Source organism: Pantherophis guttatus, chromosome 2 (genome assembly GCF_059756535.1).
Source record: "Pantherophis guttatus breed Tessera chromosome 2, ASM5975653v1, whole genome shotgun sequence".
In the NCBI taxonomy this organism is placed as follows: domain Eukaryota; kingdom Metazoa; phylum Chordata; class Lepidosauria; order Squamata; family Colubridae; genus Pantherophis; species Pantherophis guttatus.
In genome coordinates, this window is record NC_142064.1 from 231,231,696 (window position 1) to 231,252,122 (window position 20,427).

The following is a 20,427-nucleotide window of genomic DNA, read 5'->3' on the forward strand; positions in this document are numbered from 1 at the left end:
GAATTTAAATGATCAAAAATAGAAAAGCTCTGGAATATATTGCTCAGCATGGTCTCGAAAACAAATCATTATTATGGACAATGATGATCTGAAAACTCCAAGGACTTCAAGCAAAATTATATTGAAAGTGGGGAGCTTGATAGTAACGTGTCAGCTGCAAGAGACAAATCATTCCAAGCTTAAAAATTGCATTTTCTACAAAAACAAATGCACTCTTCTTTTTTTTGGGGGGGAGGGGGAGGTTGATCAAAAATTCATGTTTCCGCCAGGTGTTTTTCTGTTCACCTTGAAACTATTGTTTTTTGGCACCTTTCCCTTTTCTCTCATGTGTCTTCAGAATAGTTGGCCTCAACTGTCAGTTCTGCTATTTGTTTCTGGCTGGTGAAAAACAAATAATTTTGTTAGTAATCATGTGTGTCATCATCATGTCAGGAGAGTGTTGTGAATGTCACTGATGAATTGACAGACAAGGGAACAAGACACATGAATCTCAATTCGAGCCCTGGAGTGTGGAGAGAGTCAGAACATGGGATGAGGTTGCTCCTGGGAGGTCTCCACTCAGCTGCCAATCTAAAGGGATTCCTTGAAAAATGAAGCAGTTGAAAAGACAATAGTGTCTACAGGAATGGTGGTAAAAACAATGAGAAATGGGCTAAGAGATTACTATCTGTTCTTCTAACCTAATTGTATACCAATCAGTTTCATAGATGGGGGAAATCAACAGAGATTACAGATAAATCAAATTGATCAAATGAATGCTTTTCAGCACACCTGAAACAATAAATAAACTTAGGCTTGTGGCCATCCAATTGGCAAAAATCCAAATTAAAACAGAGAAAGGATAACAAGTAGCTGGCGTAATAAATATGTTAGCAATAAAAGTTTCTGCACTTTGAAATGAAGTCGTGTTATAACACTATCTCTGTTTATCATCTGATGTTGCATTTAATTTACGCATGCATATCATAAAATCATTTCAATATTTCTGTAATAAACTGACAATTGACTGAATTTTATAAAATTATATCACAAACACTATAAAGCACACAATTAAACTTTCATAACGTATTCATGAGTTGTTAATAAACTGTTCTTGAACCTAGTAGAAAAAGAAACAATTTCGCTGATATACATTTTTAATGAGAAATATTTATCTCTGTATTTGAATACTCTTTCAATAACTACAAACAAAAACTACAATATTCTTCATACCCTGAACATAAACTGTTTCAATTTTTCCCCTCAGGACGCTATAGAGCACTGCATGCCAAAACAACTAGACACGGGGACAATATCTTTCCCTCACGCCATCAATCTACTGTATACCTAATCCTCACAGTACTGTCTTATATCTAAATATATATTTACCCTTGTTGTACATCTGTAGTATTATTACTACCCTTCTCATCATATCTACTAGCTCCTGTTATTTTTATGATTATGATTATGATTATTATGATTATTATGATTATTATGATTATTATGATTATTATGATTATTATAATTATTATTATTATTCTGTTGCTTTGCATGTATACTGAAAGCTACTGCCCTGGAGATAAATTCTTTGTATATCTAACTACACTTGGCCAAATAAAGTATTCTATTCTATTCTATTCTATTCTATTCTATTCTATTCTATTCTATTCTATTCTATTCTATTCTATTCTATTCTATTCTACTCTACTCTACTCTACTCTACTCCATTTTACTCTACTCTACTCTACTCCACTCCACTCCACTCCACTCCACTCCACTCCATTCCAGAGTTGCCTGGATCACAAATCTCAATTTGTTGGCTTTATCTAAAACTTTGGAAATTTTCTAAATAATTACCTAACATGCACAAGTACAAATATTGTTGATGTTGCTGCTGCTGCTGCTGCTGCTGTTTGTATCTCAGTAGAAAAGTATGAAATTGTAGACAAATTAGATAGATATGACAGTGTCAAAGCTGTCAAATTTCATCAATATTAGTTCTTTAATTTTCTTTCTTTCTTTCTTTCTTTCTTTCTTTCTTTCTTCCTTTCTTTCTTTCTTTCTTTCTTTCTTTCTTTCTTTCTTTCTTTCTTTTTTCTCTGGTAATAAATTATTTCAACAGTATGGGTAACTTAGTTGCCTGAGGATAGAATTTGATAAAGTCGGATTGATAGCATTAAAATGGGGTTGAAAGATTTTTGTCTGAAGCAAGCAGGTTTCATAAGAATGGTAGCATCTTCGCTTTATGTGACAGAACTAATTTTCAGCAGTTAGACACTATATATTCAGCAAGAATTTTTCAAAATATTTGATGTTGCATCTATAGTATATCAGGCTTTTGGAATGTGTCCTTTTAAAAAATGGACAATTGGAATTGTAGCTTGTCAGCTAAATCTTTTAAAATGGCATTAAAGAGCACCACAAATAATTATAGAACTTAGAATGCTGCATAATGCATGTACACTACGTTGGAGAAAGACAAAGACCAAATACTACCAAATACAATTGAGTGCCCGTATTTGGGCCTATAATGGGGGTGATGAAATGTTGCAATTTTTCCATCCTTATTGCATCTGCTGATAGCTGCCCAGCAGTCCTCTCTAGGGTAATCCATATCCTACTGGAGTGTGTCTTGGACTACAGTATCAACTCCTGGGCCTTGGCAAAGAATGTTCATGCTATCTGGCACACACACACACACACACACACACACACACACACACACACACACAAAATAGCTTAAATTTTCTTGAAGTTGGACTCTGATTGGAGTAAATTGATTATGTTACAGTTGAGGAAGTGGTTTATCCAGCCACCTTTTTGTTAGAGTTGACTCCTTCTGGGTTTTTAAAGCAGTTCAGCAACCACAGGATGGTATGCCACTCATCAAGAAGTCAACTCTGGACCCTTCCCTGTTAGATAATTATCAGCCAGTTTTCTCTTTCTGGTAAAAGTCTGGCTTCAGGCCAGGATACAATACAAATATCAAGTGTTGGTCACATTTATTGATGTGAGCCAGGATAGGAATGGTACATCCATCCAAGTGCTCTTTGATCTCTCAGCGGCTTTTGATACTGCCAACCATCAAGGAGCACTAGGATGGATGCACTACCCCTATCCTGGCTCACATCAACAAATGTGACCAACACTTGGTCTTTGAATTGTATCCTGGCCTGAAGAAAAACTGAAACGGGTCCAGATAATCCACTTTCTCCAAGGTTGTCTTTAGCTGTTGTCCAACCACCATTTCCAACTTTTGCCAGTAAGAGAAGATTGAAAACTGGCTGATAATTATCTAAGAAGAAAGGGTCCAGAGTCAACTTCTTGATGAACTGACAAACTCCATCATAATTTGAATTGGGAACCTATTTGCATCCTAAATCAAACTAAATAAAAAAAAATGCTAGGGAATTCCTTAAAGCTTGGCATTTGGACAAAGCAGCCATCAATAAACACACAGAGATAAATCACACTTACATGCAATTAAAAAAAAATACTAAGAAGAAAACAAAAAAGACCAGAACATGTCCCCTCTAGTAGCCAACACCCAGATAAACAGACAAACAAGCCAAACATCAGGTGAACAATCGAGCAGAAAACTATACCCTAATCAAGGACTTACCAAGGATAAAACTACACCTACCCCCCACCAAAGCTTGTAGGGCAAACTATTGTATGTAAACTGTGAAAAAATCCCATGCTAACTTGCCTTGGTGATGTTATCTAGTCAGGTAATAAAATGTCTGCAAGCACACGCTAAGTTCAGAGGAAATCAACAGCTCCACACTTTAGAACACATAGAACAGAAAAAGGCTGTTCTATGTGTGCTGTGAAAGATCAGATCTGAACAGAACAATTATAAAGAATCTATTATTCTCCATATTTGTATGTTTAAAAGACAGAGATGCTTCAACAATGAGCCCTATATTAAGCACATCTATTCTCCTGATTCTAAAAGAATTTCTACCGCCATGTTTTCAAATATGATTTATGATATGCTGGACTCTTCATTATTCTGCCCGCTGCCTCCAGTCTTTGGTTTTCTCATAGTACCAGAAATTGAACAATTCAAGGATCCAACAGTGAGGGCACATTTCATCCCTAGGTGGCTTGTGTTATTGGGAGGAGAGTCCAAATAGTCTGTTCAGCATCTCTTTTCCCGCAGAGTTCCGTGTCTGATATTGATCTGCCTCTTTGTACAATCACTTATTACCTGCTGGAAATTCTTTTCTCCTAATGATTTCTTTTTCTTTCATGGCATGCTGTGGTTTACCTCTTCTTTCCCCTGTCTGTTCTGTACCAAATTTCTCTGTTGCTTTGTTTACTTGTTCTGGTCTCCTCCACTGTGATAAGTAGCTTTTGATTCTGGAATGATAAACTAAATATTGTGGTACTATTCTTAGCATTTGAGATAAAATCAATCTTTCAGTATGATTTACACATGTGACTTTTACTCTCCCTTTGGTTTCAAGACTGAACACTTAGTACCAGATCCTTGAAAAAGACTACTTTTCATGACTGGATTAAGAATCTTAATTTCCCTGTAATTACACCCAGCAGGAAAATGTAGAGAAAGGCAAGTTAACTCTAACACCAAAATGTGATAAGACTGTCCTGACAAAATGATTGGATCACAAAGAGACAGAAACATCTGAATGACTGAACAACCACAAATGTAGGAGGATTCAATTGTAGGCCTGTGCAGTGCTGTGGATTCATCCCCCTCCCATTGCTTCCCATCAGTGCATGAAGCAAATATAAAGGAAGCATTTGTTGCTTAAGTAAAAAAAAATAAAAAGAAAAGAAAGGGGAGAGTAATCTTAAATAAAAGGGTTCCTTGTGACTCAACTCTTTTCATGACTCTGAACTATGCTTGTTTTTTAACATTATTCAATTTGGTGTGAACAGTAGAATAGAATGAAGGAGAAAAAGCATAGGAGGGAAGGAGATTACAGGCGATCCACAGTCTTTTAGACAGCCCCACTTATTCTAGCTGCATATCTGTGGCAGATATTTTCCTACTAACTAGTAAAATGTTGAAAAGGAAAGACAACAAAACCAGAGGAATCAAACCAATGGTTGGGCGTATCGTATTCAAATTCAATTTGGCATCATTCGGCAGTGAGTCACAACCAATGCAATACACAAAAGATAATGATTACCAGTGGAGACAGAAAATTTCATACCAGTATAGGTTATTTTTCACAGAACAGCTAGATAGCATTATAATTCATAACTGGGGAAATCCCCAGAGAAATGACATCCTGCTTTGAATTAATTTCATTCAGTCACTTTGCTAAATCCAACAGAGATTTTTTTTTTTTTAAGCTGCAAGCAGGACAGACTATTGTTCAGACTCTGTATCCATCTCAACATCTCACTCTTTTAAAGGACATGCAGCCTTAACCACGAGATTTTGAAATAGCTCTTGTGAACTATCTACCCTGTCCCAATAACTAAACACAAAACCCTTGTAAAGGACTGAATGACATCAACCCTACTACCAGGGGTGAAATGCTCTGAAGTCTGCTACTGGTTCATGTCACTACCAGTTTGCTTCGCGCACACATGCACAGTGTGCACCAAACACATGCTTCACACGCATGTGCACCACAGGCGCTACTGCGCAGCACTGAAAAAGAAGATTAAGAAGCCTAGACAAAAAAAAAATAGAATTCCAGATGACACCTGAGTAAATGAAAAAGGGGGAAGGAGGGGGAAAATGAAAAAAGAGGTACTATATAAATGTACGTTAAGGATGATATATGTGTAACCAGCAAAATAGAAAAGAAATTGAAAGGAAAATGTGGATAAATATAAGATCGGGGTTGCTCGAATACCATCTTGATAAAATATTGAATTGAAAATGGACACAACAATGGTGAGGGAAGGGAGAGAGGAGTAGAGGGACAAGTAGGAAAGAGAGGGGAGAAGGGAGGAAAAGAGAGAGAGGAAGAAGAAAGGGAAAAGGAGAGGAAGAAAGGAAGGGGAAATAAAAGTAGGAGAGAGGGTTAGAAAGAGAGGAAGAGGGGAGGAGTGGGGAAAAAGAAGGGGAGAGAAAAAGGGAAGGAGAAGAGGAAAGAAGAAAGTTGAAAAGAATAGAAGAAGGGAGGGAAGGGTAAGAGGGAAGAAGGAGAGGAATGGTTGCTGTGGAAAAAGGGAGATATGGAATGGTAGAAAAACAACTCCGAATGTATTTTAGAGTTTTAGGATGAATAATGAACCAATATGGAAACCAAAAAATAATATGTGTAATAAGAATGGTGAAAGAGATTGTACATCTATATATGTTTTATGAGAAATAAAAATAAAAAACTTTTTTTAAAAAAAGAAGCCTTTTCTGACTCTGCAAAGATAAGTAGAACAGCGAGGGGGGGGAACAGCTGGGCCACATGATTTAGATTCACTAGAAAGCAGGATTTCCTGCTTTCTAGTGAATATAAATCGGGCAGCACAGCTGATCATCGGAAATACCGATTCGCCCGAACCGTTAGCATTTTTTACTACTAAATACTACAAACTGTGCACAAGTTCTTTTTCCATTCACACAGCTCAAACATGTCAATCTCCTAAGCGAAGAATAAATAAAGACATTTTTTGATCTTTTAAAAATGGCAATTCACATGAAACAATGAGTAAACATGCATAAATTCCTAGGCCACCAGGATGCAGCAGCTATACATGTGGCAATGAATCTATGCATACATATGCACATATCAAACTTAGATAGATATGCAATCAAATAACCTCTAATTCAAGAATGGGGAGCTTGTAAACATGGGTTTCCTTGTGTTTCTGAACTGTGACTTTAAGCAGTTCCAACTGATATAGGCATAGGTTAGATACCTGGAACAGTATCTGCAGAACTGACATCTACTCTAACCAATAAATTTAATAGCAATAAAGGAAGACATTCACTTCATGGAAGACTTCTTAAAAATCAAGCATGAATTGATACAAGAGATTCTTCAGAACCAATTAATGACTGCAATAAATTTATATCATATTCTTCATAATTAATCCTCCTCCTTTTCCCTGAATTGGCATAATTAATAGCTAGCTAATACTTTTATTGTGCCAATTGCAATGTTGGAATTTAATTACTCATCCCTGAACAAAGGTCTGAAAGCTCTATTCAATTCATTCCACTACAGTATAATGCTTTTAAAATCAAATGGTCTCAAGTAGAAATTTGAATACATAAAAACACAATTTTGAAATTACATTAATTTTAATAGTCATAAGTTGACTTGGTGAGCCTTCTTATGGCATTTTTTTGAGATAATAATAATAATAATAATAATAATAATAATAATAATAATAATAATAATAATAATAATTTTATTTCTATACCGCCCTTCTCCCGAAGGACTCAGGGCGGTGTACAGCTAATTTAAAAACACAAGACACAACAATGATTAAAAATTAAAATAATTAAATAGATTTGGCCGGTTTAAAACCCCAAAAATTTAAAATACCCCAATTTAAAATCATTATGTTGATAGCCCGGCCTGGCGGAACAACAGGGTCTTCAGTGCGCAACGAAACACCCGGAGGTCGGAGATCTTACGTATTTCCGGGGGCAGTTCATTCCACAGGGCTGGGGCTCCCACAGAGAAGGCCCTCCCCCTGGGTGTCGCCAGCCGACATAACTTGGCCGATGGCACCCTGAGGAGACCCTCTCTGTGAGAGCGGACTGGCCGGTGGGAGGCTACTGGTGGCAGAAGTCGGTCTTGAAGGTACCCGGGTCCTATGCCATGGAGCGCTTTAAAGGTGGTAACCAGCACCTTGAATCGCACCCGGAAGACCACTGGGAGCCAGTCCAGCTTGCGCAGGAGGGGTGTCACACGGGCACAACGAGTTGCACCCATAACCACCCGCGCGGCCACATTCTGGACCAGTTGGAGCCTCCGAGTGCTCTTCAAGGGGAGCCCCATGTAGAGAGCATTACAATAGTCCAGCCGGGAGGTGACAAGGGCATGAGTGACTGTGCGCAAGGCGTCCCAGTCCAGAAAGGGCTGCAACTGGCGGATCAGGCGAACCTGATAAAAGGCCCCCCTGGCCATGGCCGTCATATGCTCTTCTAAAGACAGCCGTGCGTCCAGGAGGACACCCAAATTGCGAGCCCTCTCTGTGGGGGGCAAAGATTCACCCCCAATAGTCAGCGATGGCCGGATAAAGGTGCATTCAAAATAATTAAATAATGCCTAGGACTATTCCTAAATAAAGTAACTCAAGTTCTTGTTAACTGCAAACAATTCTTATTTTAAGGTTATATGAATCATTAAAAAAATAAGTATCTAAAAAAAATGAGTCAATATATATTACTATCTTCATCAGGGACCTAACAGTAGTATCTCAACAATACATTAGAGAAGTTATTGATAGGTCTGTTTCATTTAAGTGTGCTGGTGTGCTATTTTGGTGTGCTGCCCTGCTCCCCACACACACATGCATGTACAGCAAGAGTTCTACAGGTGTTTATTCAAACTTCCCAAACAGGTCCTCAGAAAGCATCCCCATTGCACAGATTTGGATTTTGAACTCAGCACAGTGAGAGTCACTGGGTAACCGAGTCCATCGCACACACACCAAGTCCAGAAAAGCATTCTATGAGTTGAATAGGCCAGTATACATAGCATGAGCACACAAGGCACAGAACTGAGCACATTGCTCCAGCCATGCTCAAGTCATCAGGGTGGGATTAAGTAGGATAGTGTAACCCTTCACGAGAGGCAAGGTTGCCTCCTCATGAGTAGTCTCGCTGACCGGTGTTGTGGTGCCTGCCTCCTCTCTGCCCTATGTGTTCTTGGATCAGGAGGAGGTGTGGACTCCACCTCCTCCTCATTGCTAACTGGTGGCAGCTGCTCCTGGTCCTCACCTGGAGCCTCCTGATCAACTTTCTGCAACTATGGCTCACCTCACTTAGCCTCAGCCTGTCGCTCATCCGATCAGCCCAGCTGAGCCTGCTCCGTCAGGCAAGCACTCTCTGAGCCCCGATCCAGGCCATCAGTCAGCTCTGTTCTTTCTTCTGCTGACTCAAATTCATCCTCATCTTCCTCTGAACTCGTGTCTAGAGAGGGACCCGAGGGCAGATCCATGACATCTGGGGAGTTTCTGAATTGAAATTTTTCATACTGATCTTTAATTAAAATTGAATTTACTAAAGTCAAAACTTAGGCAAAAAGGTGTTCTGGGCTGAGAACACCTTTTTGTTATCAGCAAGATCATCATTGCTTTAAAAATGTTAAGGTTCTTAAAATTTAAAGATAGATGGGACCCCATCATTTGCCTTGGACATTTCAAAAACACTTGGAACTCACATCTCAGCCTTACCATTATTTTTTTCATCATTTTTTAAAATCCCTTCTCCTTTCCTTCTGTACCATTGAAATATTTGGGAGAAAAGCATTAAGATATATTTTTCCCTAGACATTATTCCTTTTTTCTAGTGTATTTTCAGTTTTTCTTGTAATTCATATGAAGAGTTGTCATAATATAACCAGATTATGATGAAGAAAAAAACCCCATAAAATAGATGTGAAATCCTGCTAAATATTCCTTGTGAAATATAACACATTGCATTAAATGGATATAAACTTATTTAAGAGAGGAAAATCAAACAGCAACAAGTTGATTTTATTTATAAATTTGGAATAATTGTAAATTAGACCTAATTAAATAAGAATCTTGAGCAGTAGGATTAATTACACTTCACAATAAAAGCTGTAAATCATAGAATATGAAATAACCACAGACTGGTTTAAATCATAGGAAAATATGAAAATAGCTCCTATACATCTCAAAATATTTCCAACATCTTATAACAATCAAGTACAGCCAGCTTCAAGTTATGAAGCTTTCATCGCTGTAATTTTGAAGGCTGGAAAGGATTGTATCCACTCTACAGGTTATTACTTGATATCTCTGTTAAATGTTGATTCTAAGATTTTTTTTAACAGCTATATTGCTGGGAAGATTACAGAAGATATTACTGGCAATAATTCATCCCACACAATATGATTTCATGAAAGAATGTCAGGCTTCAGATAATATAAGATCCTTGGTTGATATAATAGTCTTATATGCTGATAGACAAGAATCTATAGTTAACTTTGTTGGATGCAGAAATGGCTTTTGACATAGTTCAAATCAAGTTTTTAGTATTGAAGAAGTTTAGATTTCCATTAAAAGTGTTTTTGGATTATAAAAAAATATCTAAATCCTTCTTCTTGTACACGGTAGTTACCACTGAGATTATTTCACCAGTAATTAAAATGCAATGTGGATTGCACTTTATCTATCATGTACATAATGCAACATATCTATCAAGAATACCCATTATCTCCTTTAATTTGGTATCAGAACTACTGCCATGCCTCATTCAACAAAATCATGAAATCAAAGGGATTTTAGCTGAATTTTAATATGATATTGCTATACACAGATAGTATTTGGTTTTTTTCTTATAATTATCATTTATTTTATACTTAGTTTCTCACAAATCATCAATCTTTACCAAAATAAATTTCCAAAGGTTGTAATGGATTTATTTTTATTGTCCCAAAATTATTAAATACTTGGAATACTATTGTGAAGAAAACAAAGATTTCAAAATATATCATCAAGATTAAAAGATGCAAAGCAATGGATGAAAATATTCTTATATTTGTGTGTAAATGAATTTTACATAAATATTAATGTATATTTTTAGAGTAGAAAAAGTATCTTTATTATGATGGTGATGGTTTTAATTTTCTGGATTTTAAACAATAACACTGGGCTTATTTTTTAAACTTCAGTCATGTGATGGAATGGAAAAATATTGTCTATGTACCATTATAGGTGGAACTTTAGAGTTATCATTCAGCTTTACACTCTTAGCAAGATCTTGATTCCAATTAGACAAGGCATTCTAATTATAGAAGGCACACCACTGAGTTCAGCGGGGCTTACTGTCATAGCTAAGGTGTCTATAAATACCATTCATTACATCTGCTTTGTTATTACAAATCTTTTAGATGTCAGTAGAAAGAAAAAGAAAGCACCCAAACATGTGCATTGTAAAAAAAATTTTAAAAAATGAAATAAATTTAATTAACTCAATATGACATCAATACCTATAAAAACAAAAGGTACTGTCGAGCCTCGGTTGGGTCTCGCCATCACTGGGGAGGACGAGGAGGAGGGGGCAAGCTGCTGGACTCTCCGGGGGCGTGTCATCAGCTGTTTGAGAAGTCTTTACCACTCGCGCACAAAACGAAGCAAACTCTTTCATCGGAGATAGGGGGGGCATGGAGTTTGCAGATGACGCTGCCTTGTGGTGTAACAGAGGCGCACTCCTCCTACAGGCCAGCTAGGGGAAGGAGGGATGATGTTGACTGTTTGATTGCCAATTGATTTATTGTGCTCCTCCTACAGGCCAGCTAGGGGAAGGAGGGGTGATGTTAACTGTTTAATTGCCACTTGATTTATTGCTGCGTATATAAAAGGTGCTGCACTGCGATTGCGTGTAGCGCTAACTTTAAACCTTGTTTCTGGCTTGTGCCTTTCTCCTGCCTGTGTTTGCTGTACTGAACCTAATTAAAGGATTGCAACTGCTTTATTCCGTTCTGGTGGTGGCTTGTTTCCAGTGCAGTTGGGTGGACTGGCCGAGAGGTACACTGAAATGAAAACAAAATCCTGCAGATTCCTAATGAGGGTCTGTGAACTGATAGGAAATACATTGAATAAATAAATTAATAAATAAAGCAAGCGCACATGTGAAAAATTTCCAAAAATATGTGGGATGGTAGTAGGTGTTTTTTTTTAAATAAAAAATATAAAGACTTCCTTGAGTCAGGGTTAACTCCAGATGTTCTTAGAAGCTGCATAGAGGCAGTTTTCCATTGACCTTTTCTAGATTGCTCAGTTTAGTGTAAAGCTGGGTTTTCCTGGTGGAATCCTTTCCAATTAACAACCAGTTCTAGGCCCACTTAGCTTTTTCAAAATCAGCCCAAGTCTGCTCAATGCTGCCAGCTACCCTGGTTATTTTTCAGAAAAATACAAATCAATATGTAACTTGCCTTCATTAATATTCAGGCTTGTAAATTCTGAGAATGACTGTCAGTTAGATAATTGTAGCTTATTACTTACCTTCAGAAACACAGATTCAGTATGTCCACGGTTGAAGAAAGGTCAAAGCCTAATGTGAAGCAAAGTATTTCTGCTATAATTCATATGTAACTCCATATGTAATTCTGCAAATACCTTATATCATTTTCTCCTCTTTACTTCTGACAACCTTTGGTCTTGCTACCACTTTTTCATTTCCACCGCACTGTAAATTTAGTCTCTCTGGTTTATTTTTCATTCTGGTGGAGTTAGCTTATCGGTGGCATCATGTTAGCATTTTTGTCCTCTTTCACCTTGAAGTCTGCCTATTCACTTAAATTTGATTGCTTCTTATCTATATCAATCAGGATGAGACTTTAGTCTTCATAACTCCTTTTTCATTTAAGAAGGATTGGAGTGAGGACCAATTTGGAAGGTAAGGCAAGGGAGAAAAATATCAGGAGAATGAGACATATGAAAAGTTCTACTGTAGTTATATATATATATATTTAATATAAACCTCTTTCCCATATACAATCACGAATCCTAATATGTAAGCTGAAATTCCACTTTTAAAAAAGCTTCAATTTATTCATTTTTCTAATAAATAAGAGACCAAGTATGAATGTAAAATAATATAATTAAAACAAAACAAAGCAAAACACAGTAAAACTGGATAAATCAGTAGACATTTGAAATGAAAAACAAACAAGGAAAAGCAAGGGCCAGTTTGGTCTACTAGTGAAGGCACTAGGCTAGAAACCAGGAGAGTGTGAGTTCTAGTTCTGCTTTAGGATGAAAGTCAGCTGGGTAACTTTGGGAGGAGAAATGAGTATTAGATATGCCTTGAGCAATTTATAAAAATAATAAAGGCAGGGGTGAAGTTAAAAAAAATTCCTCTACTGGCTCTGTGGGCGTGGCTTGTAGAGGGAGGTCATGTGACTGGGTGGGTGTGGCCAACTTGACATCACTCACATCAGGGGGCTCCTCACTGGCAGCCACTCCTTGTCACGAATGGCAGGAAAATGGGGAGGGGAATATTCCTGCCTACCATCCTTCTCTCAGTCTGTGCTGAGATTAAGGAATGGATGACAGGCAGGAAAATCCCCTTCCCCATTTTCCTGCCTTTCACAAAAATGGCTCCATTCCAGCTGCTCCCCCCCCCCATCCTCTCCCTTCTAGGGACTACCTTAAAAGGGACAGACTTCAGCAGCTCCGCTCTGAATGGAGGGAGAAAAGTTAGGATTTTCTCTGCTGCATTTAACATTAAATTCTGTGGCAGAGAGAATGCTAACTTTTCTCTCTCCATTCAGAATGGACCTGCTGCTCTCTTTATGGTTCCCTCCTGGCCCCCTCCCTCCTGGGGACTATCTTAAAGGGACAGGTTGCAGCAACTCCATTCTGAATGGAGGGAGAAAAGTTAGCATTCTCTCTGCTTCATTTAACATTGAATTCTGTGGAATATCTAGCAGCCAGAAGAGGTGAGCGATGACTGGCCGGACATGGGTGGGGCCAAGGAGGGGTAATTACTGCCGGTTTGGCAAACTGATGCCCATAATCCCCAGCAGTTTGCCCGAACCAGTCTGAACCAGTAAAATTTCATCCCTGCCGGGGGTGGGGGCAAGAAAACTTAGATGATAGGAATCCTGGTATCAAGGAATGTAAAGGGAAGGTGCCAAATATTACATGGTAAATAGGAAGGAATAAAGGTAAATCATTCACAAGGAAGAGATAAGGGACTTCTTAGTAGCATATGTGCGAGGGGAACTTTTACCTTTACTTAGTAGCATGCAAGGAAAACAGAATTGCCTTCCCAATTGGTAGGCGAAATTTTCTTCCCAAGAGTTTAAGAGAAACAAAACTTTTAGTTGAGAAAGGGTATAAAAATGATGGGTCCCAGGCACATGGCTAGACACATGGGGGAGAAAGAAGAAAGCAAAAATTAGCACTGAAGCAATGTCTAGAAAAAGGAGAACAAAGGAAAATGGCTTCCTAAAAGAGGCATCTTAAGGAGAAGAGGTACACAGAATCAAAACTTTCAAGTGAAAAAGGCAAAATTATTACTTCAGAATAAAGAGGGAAATAGAAAAGACCACCTATAAGAGCAGGAATTTCCAGGCAGTGGAGAGGTATCAAAAAGTAAAAGATGACAGTCATGAATGTTTGATTAAGAGCCAGCCCTTTTAATATGTGTGTCAACACCAATGTTCTACTTAACCTTCAATTGTGTGGCCACAACCATAATATTGACTTTTTTTTATACCCCACAGATGTAATGTTGATGATGATGATGGTGATGATGATGATGGTGATGGTGATGATGATGATGGTGGTGATGATACACATTCAGTTGTGTCTAACTCTTGGTGATTCTGTGGGCCAAGTCTCTCTACATCTTCTGATCTTGCACTACTTCTTTGAGTTTTTCTATGTTCTGGCTGGTGTCAGCTTTGATGGTGTCCAGCCATCATGTTCTTTGACACCCTGGTTTCCTTTTACCACTAACTCTTTCAATCATAATTTCTCCGGTGAATTTCCCCACATGACATGGCCAAAGTAAGTGAGACACATTTTGCCTTCTTGTGACATGTCTAGTGTTATGCACTCCAGTAATTGTTAGTCATCTTTGTTGTCCATGGAATATTCAGGAGCCTTCTTCAACATCATAGTTCAAATGAATCAATTTCCTTCCTGTCTTGCTTTCTTAAATTCCAACTTTCAAAATCATAGGTAACTACCCCAAAGACATCGAAAAGAGAGTAAGCATAAAGGTTTTCTCCCCACTCTCCTTCCTTCTTGTACCTCTAAGGAAGCAAGCAACTTGAAGAGTGCCAGGGATTTAGATTAAGGCTGGAGGAAGAAGTGTGTCTGACACATGTTGTCTAAGTGATGACCAAGACTTAGAGAAAGAAGAGAACCCTATGTGTCAGGTAGAAGCAGATTTTGGCTGATTGAGCCAGGGAGGAAGAGAAACAGAGTGGAGTTTCAGAGGGGCAGCTAGAGGAAGAAATATCCAGCAGAACCAGGAGGAGAAAAAGGATAAGAAACTGCTCAACAACATGTCTACAGGGCTTTGATGTCTTGCCAATGTTTGGGGGCACTGGGAGGGGGAAGGACATGTACAGCAGAGGTGGGTTTCAGCAGGTTCTGACCAGTTCTGGAGAACCGGTAGCGGAAATTTTGAATAGTTCAGAGAACCGGTAGTAAAAGTTCTGACTGGCCTCGCCCCCAAATATTCTCTGCCTCCCAAGTCCCAGCTGATCAGGAGGAAATTGAAATTTTACAGTATCCTTCTCCTGCCATGCCCTTTGTGGTCATTAAGGGGGTCGCCATATGACTGATTGGACTTAATTTTATGACATTTTTTTCAGTGAAGTGAACTCATTTTACCAAATAGGTATTTTTTGGCAGAAACCAGAAATAAATGCCTGAAACCATCAGAAATCATGGACGTGTGACTGTTGGACATTACAAAGAGGTGAGCCAAGCACCCAAAATGCAATCACATGATTGCAGGGGTGTGTGTGTGTAGCCATTATAAATTTAAAATTGGGTCTTAGGTAACTTTGGGGGTTAATTCATAATTTTGAATGGTCACTAAGCAACCATTCATATATCAAGGATTACCTGTATCATATTTTATTGTTTCATTCTCCTATCTTGTTATTTTTAAATTCATATCCAAAACAACCTGCTTCTCTGTTGTATCCTCTTATATCTCATCTTTTAAACCCATTTATTGTAGCACACAATCTTATGAATTTTTTTTCTGAATGCATTGTTGCAAAATATCCTTGAATTCTTCCAAAGCTAAAATACTTTGCTCCACTCTACATAAGTGGATCTCTTTTCCTGCAATTATAATTTTAGTTCTTTCTGGTTGCTTCTAGTGTCCAGCCTTCAAAGTCTCTTCTTACCATGCTTTTCTCTAATCTATAACATTTTCCCATGAGAAGATTTCATACACTTAGATTCAAAATTTTCATATATTTTTAAACAACCCACAGGAAGGATTCTTATAATTAGTTCTGAAATCTTATTTCCCATCCATCTGGCCCCTTAGTCCATTTGAAACTTTTAAAATTACCATTCTAATCACCCTTTTGCAGTTTATTTCAGAGTAAAAAATAAGTTCTTAAAATTACATGGAGCTTCTTTCACCAAGGATCAAAGGAGAATCACCCAGTGTAATGAAATTTATTATTATGAAGGTTCTTAATTTCCAAAAAGCAGTTAACAAGACATTTCCAGAAGTAATTAAGAAAGGAAGTGAGCAAGTGCCTGTTTGATGGCTCTGAACTGCGACTTAGGCATAGTTGACTTTCACTTGACTCCCGGAGCTATAAAACCCATCAAAGACAGCTGTTTTACAGTCTCCTTATGGGGATCATTTGTATGGAGCCTTTATGGGTGAATCTAGGTCCTCCCCTTTATCCAGGGAGGAATTTTGAGGCATCAATCTGTTTGTGAGCTCCTTGTTCCACCACTGTGGTCAGTTCTGTAAAAACCAAAGCCATCTTCAGTTTGCCATTGCTTCCTTGGAAGTCACTTGGAAATATAACATTTGGTTAAATATAGTGAATAACTGGCAGAGTATCTAGGTTTAGCACGCAACATAATTTCATAAAATCTCTGCTGGATAAAAAAATGATAGTGGAGCTATGCCAATGTTATATCACCCAAAACAGCCCACAGCCCTTCTGAAATTATTTTCAGTCATTGGTATTGAAAGTATTGCTGCTTCCAATCCTGAAAGTGTGTATAGTTATCATCACTAACTTTAGCCTCCAAACATTTATCTACACTGTTTTCCCCAAAATAAGACATCCCCTGATAATAAGCCAATTGGGCTTTTGAGCACATGGCAATAAGGCCAAGCACTTATTTCAGGATTCAAAAAAATATGACACGGTCTTATTTTCGGGAAAACACGGTAGCAACTTTTAGACCCAAGTAAAATTAACAGCCATTAGCAGGAGTGGGTGTGTGGGGGGAAGTTTATGCATTCAAGTCAGTTTTTTGTATTCTTTGTGATTGCTTGGGCTAATCTCTGCAGTTTAGTGAGTTTTTTCATACATGGTTGCTATTGCCTCCTTCCTAGGACTGAGAGACAGTGTGAGCCCAAGATCACCCAGCTGACTTTGTACCTAGGGTAAGACTAGAATTCACAGACTCCCTGTTTCTAACTTGATATCTTAGCCACTATACCAAGCTAGTTCTCATAGCAGTCTTATAGTAGCATATTCAACTCTGGCCCAAACTGACAAACTATCTGCTTTCATATTGTGGGGATTTCAAATAGAGAAGCACAAATTCCTCTCATGGACTATTAATATTTATTAGGAACGATGCTTTAAACTGTTTCTAGATTGCCTAGGTAGGAATACATAGCCCTTGTTATTTCTCCTGAGAAACAACTTCCCAATTTTGCTTCAGAATTTATTATACTCTAAAATAGCTTCAAGGGTTGAGTGACAGCTTGATGCTTTGTTCATTCAGAGATATTGAGCTTATAGATCTGCACAAAGCAGAAAGCATGCTTCAAGTTCAGGACAAAAGAATCCAACTTAAAACATCCCACAAAAACATGTGAGGTTGGCTGTTTTCCAAAGGAATAACATTTACAACTTTGCAGAAATATTAACCAATGAGATGTTTTCCAGACAAAGAAATCTCTATAGTAGTTCTCACGTACTGAAGAATAACTTAGTTTATATTAGCATCTGTTATTGGAACTGCCAATTTTTTATGGCAGTAGGAACGTCATTTTTGCTCTTTAAATACATCCTGCATTGCTAAACCACATTGTTAAAAGAGCAAATAATAATAATAATAATAAAAAAAAACATTTAACATTTTTTTCCCCAACAGCCCCTCTCCTCATCTAAAGATAAATAAACAAGGTAGGCAGGCAGGCACAAACAGTAATTAATTCCACTCCTATGAGATTTTTCTTAACGTTCTCAAAAAGAAAAATTAAAACATAATTCTCATGGCCAATTTTATTCTAGGCATTGCCACTCCACCTACTTAGAAAGATCAGGCGACAGATTTGGCTTAATTTCCTGAAGCTGGCAAAAACCACTGTGCTGATTTTCACTGATAGTTCTGCTTACCCAAAAGGGTGGTTGCCAGCTGCCAAAATGAGAGGGAAGAGCTTTTTAATGGAATGATACTAACGTTACAACAAGGCAAGCGTGGCCAGCATGTATACAAATGCACCAACGTTCCTCTGACAAGTTCAGGCCATTTTTAAATGCACTCTGAAAGCAGCACAAAAGAATAGGAGTAGAGTACATTAGAATCAGTGATGGGATTCAAATTTTTTTACTATTGGGTTCTGTGGGTGTGGCTTGGTGGGTGTGGCTTGGTGGGCATGGCAAGGGAAGGATACTATAGAATCTCCATTCCCATCCCACTCCAGGGGAAGGTTAAATCAAACCTGCAAAATCCCTATTTCCTCCTGATCAGCTGGGATTTAGGAGGCAAAGAATAGATGGGGGCAGAGCCAGTCAGAGGTAGTATTTACCAGTTCTCTGTACTACTCAAAATTTCCACTACTAGTTATCCAGAACTGGTCAGAACCTGCTGAATACCACCTCTGGTTAGAATGTGAGAATAATCTGTTGGATTAGGCTAAATCCTCTTTTAGTTCAACAATTGGTTCCTCATATTGTCTTACAGAAGCAAATAACCACTCACCCATTACATATCCGTGCCATGACTGTGGGCATGTAAAATGATAGTGTAATCGTGGTTAAAAATTACAATTTCATATTCTCACAGCAGCCAACCATATGTCTCTATGATGCTCGCAAGTAGTAAATACCTTCTAATGCAGGGGTGTCAAACTCAAGGCCCGGGGCCCAGATCTGGCCTGCAAGGTGCTTAGATTTGGCCTGTGATGCCTCTGCCAGGGAAAACGGAGCTCGGGAGGGCCACAGGTGGCCGTTCTGAACTCCGTTTACATTGGCAGATGGTTGCAGGAAGCCGTTGCAGCTGAAAATGGAGCTTGGGAGCCCATTTTCACTGGCAGTGCACTCAGGCCACCACAGGCACTTCCAACACAAGTGACATCGAGCTGGCCATGCCCACCCTGGCTCCCTGAAGTCAAGCACAACCCTGATGTGGCCTTCAATGAAATTGAGTTTGACACCCCTGTTCTAATGTTTTTATGCCCCTGCAGATAGTGTTTGGACACACGCTGCCTCAAACTTGAAGTAGCACTGAAATAATTCTTGTTAGACTTGTTACCCTTTAATAAACTCAATTTCCTTTGAAGGTTATCCAAGTAAGTAGTCATTTACAGACCCCTCGCATCCTGGACATAAACTGTTTCAACTTCTACCCTCAAAACGACACTATAGAGCACTGCACACCAGAACAACTAGACACAAGAACAGTTTTTTCCTGAATGCCATCACTCTGCTAAACAAATAATTTCCTCAACACTGTCAAACTACTTACTAAGTCTGCACTACTATTAATCTTCTCATCGTTCCCACCACCCATTTCCTCCCACTTATGACTGTATGACTGTAACATGGTTGCTGGTATCCTTACGATTTATATTGACTATTTCCTAATATGATTTGATTGCTTATTTGTTCCCTATGACTATCATTAAGTGTTGTACCTTATGATTCTTGATGAATGTATCTTCTCTTTTATCTACACTGAGAGCATATGCACCAAGACAAATTCCTTGTGTGTCCAATCACACTTGGCCAATAAAGAATTCTATTCTATTACCCGACATTGTATAAAGGGGAGAAAACCTTGACGTATGAAGGTTTCTTGGATGTTCAGGGTAATCCGAAGTCACGAGAAGTATTAACTCTTCAAGGATATAAGATAGACTGGTGGTCTTATTCGCAAGTGCACTCCAGGTATAAAAAAGATTTACATAGTGAAGGAATCTACCGTAAAAGACAAGAATTGGATAAGATCTTATTAGAAGGAGGGAAAGGGATATTATCTAAATGTTATGCATATTTATTGTCTCTGCAGATAGGACAGGATGTAGTGAAGAATTGTATGATAGCATGGGGGCGAAATTTTGGATACCCCCTTGACTTCCAGCAATGGGAACAGATTTGGTTGAAAAATATGAAATTAACCATGGCCTCCTCATATAAAGAAAACATATATAAAATGGTCTACCGGTGGCATCTCCCCCCGGCGAGATTAGCTAAAATGTTTCCCGGGACATCTGCCTGCTGTTGGAAGTGTGGTTACAGCAATGGAACCTATTTTCACCAATGGTGGACCTGCCCGCAGGTGGTTAAATATTGGAAAAAAATACGGCAATGGATTTTGGAAATTACACAGATTAATTTGGAATTAAGACCAGAG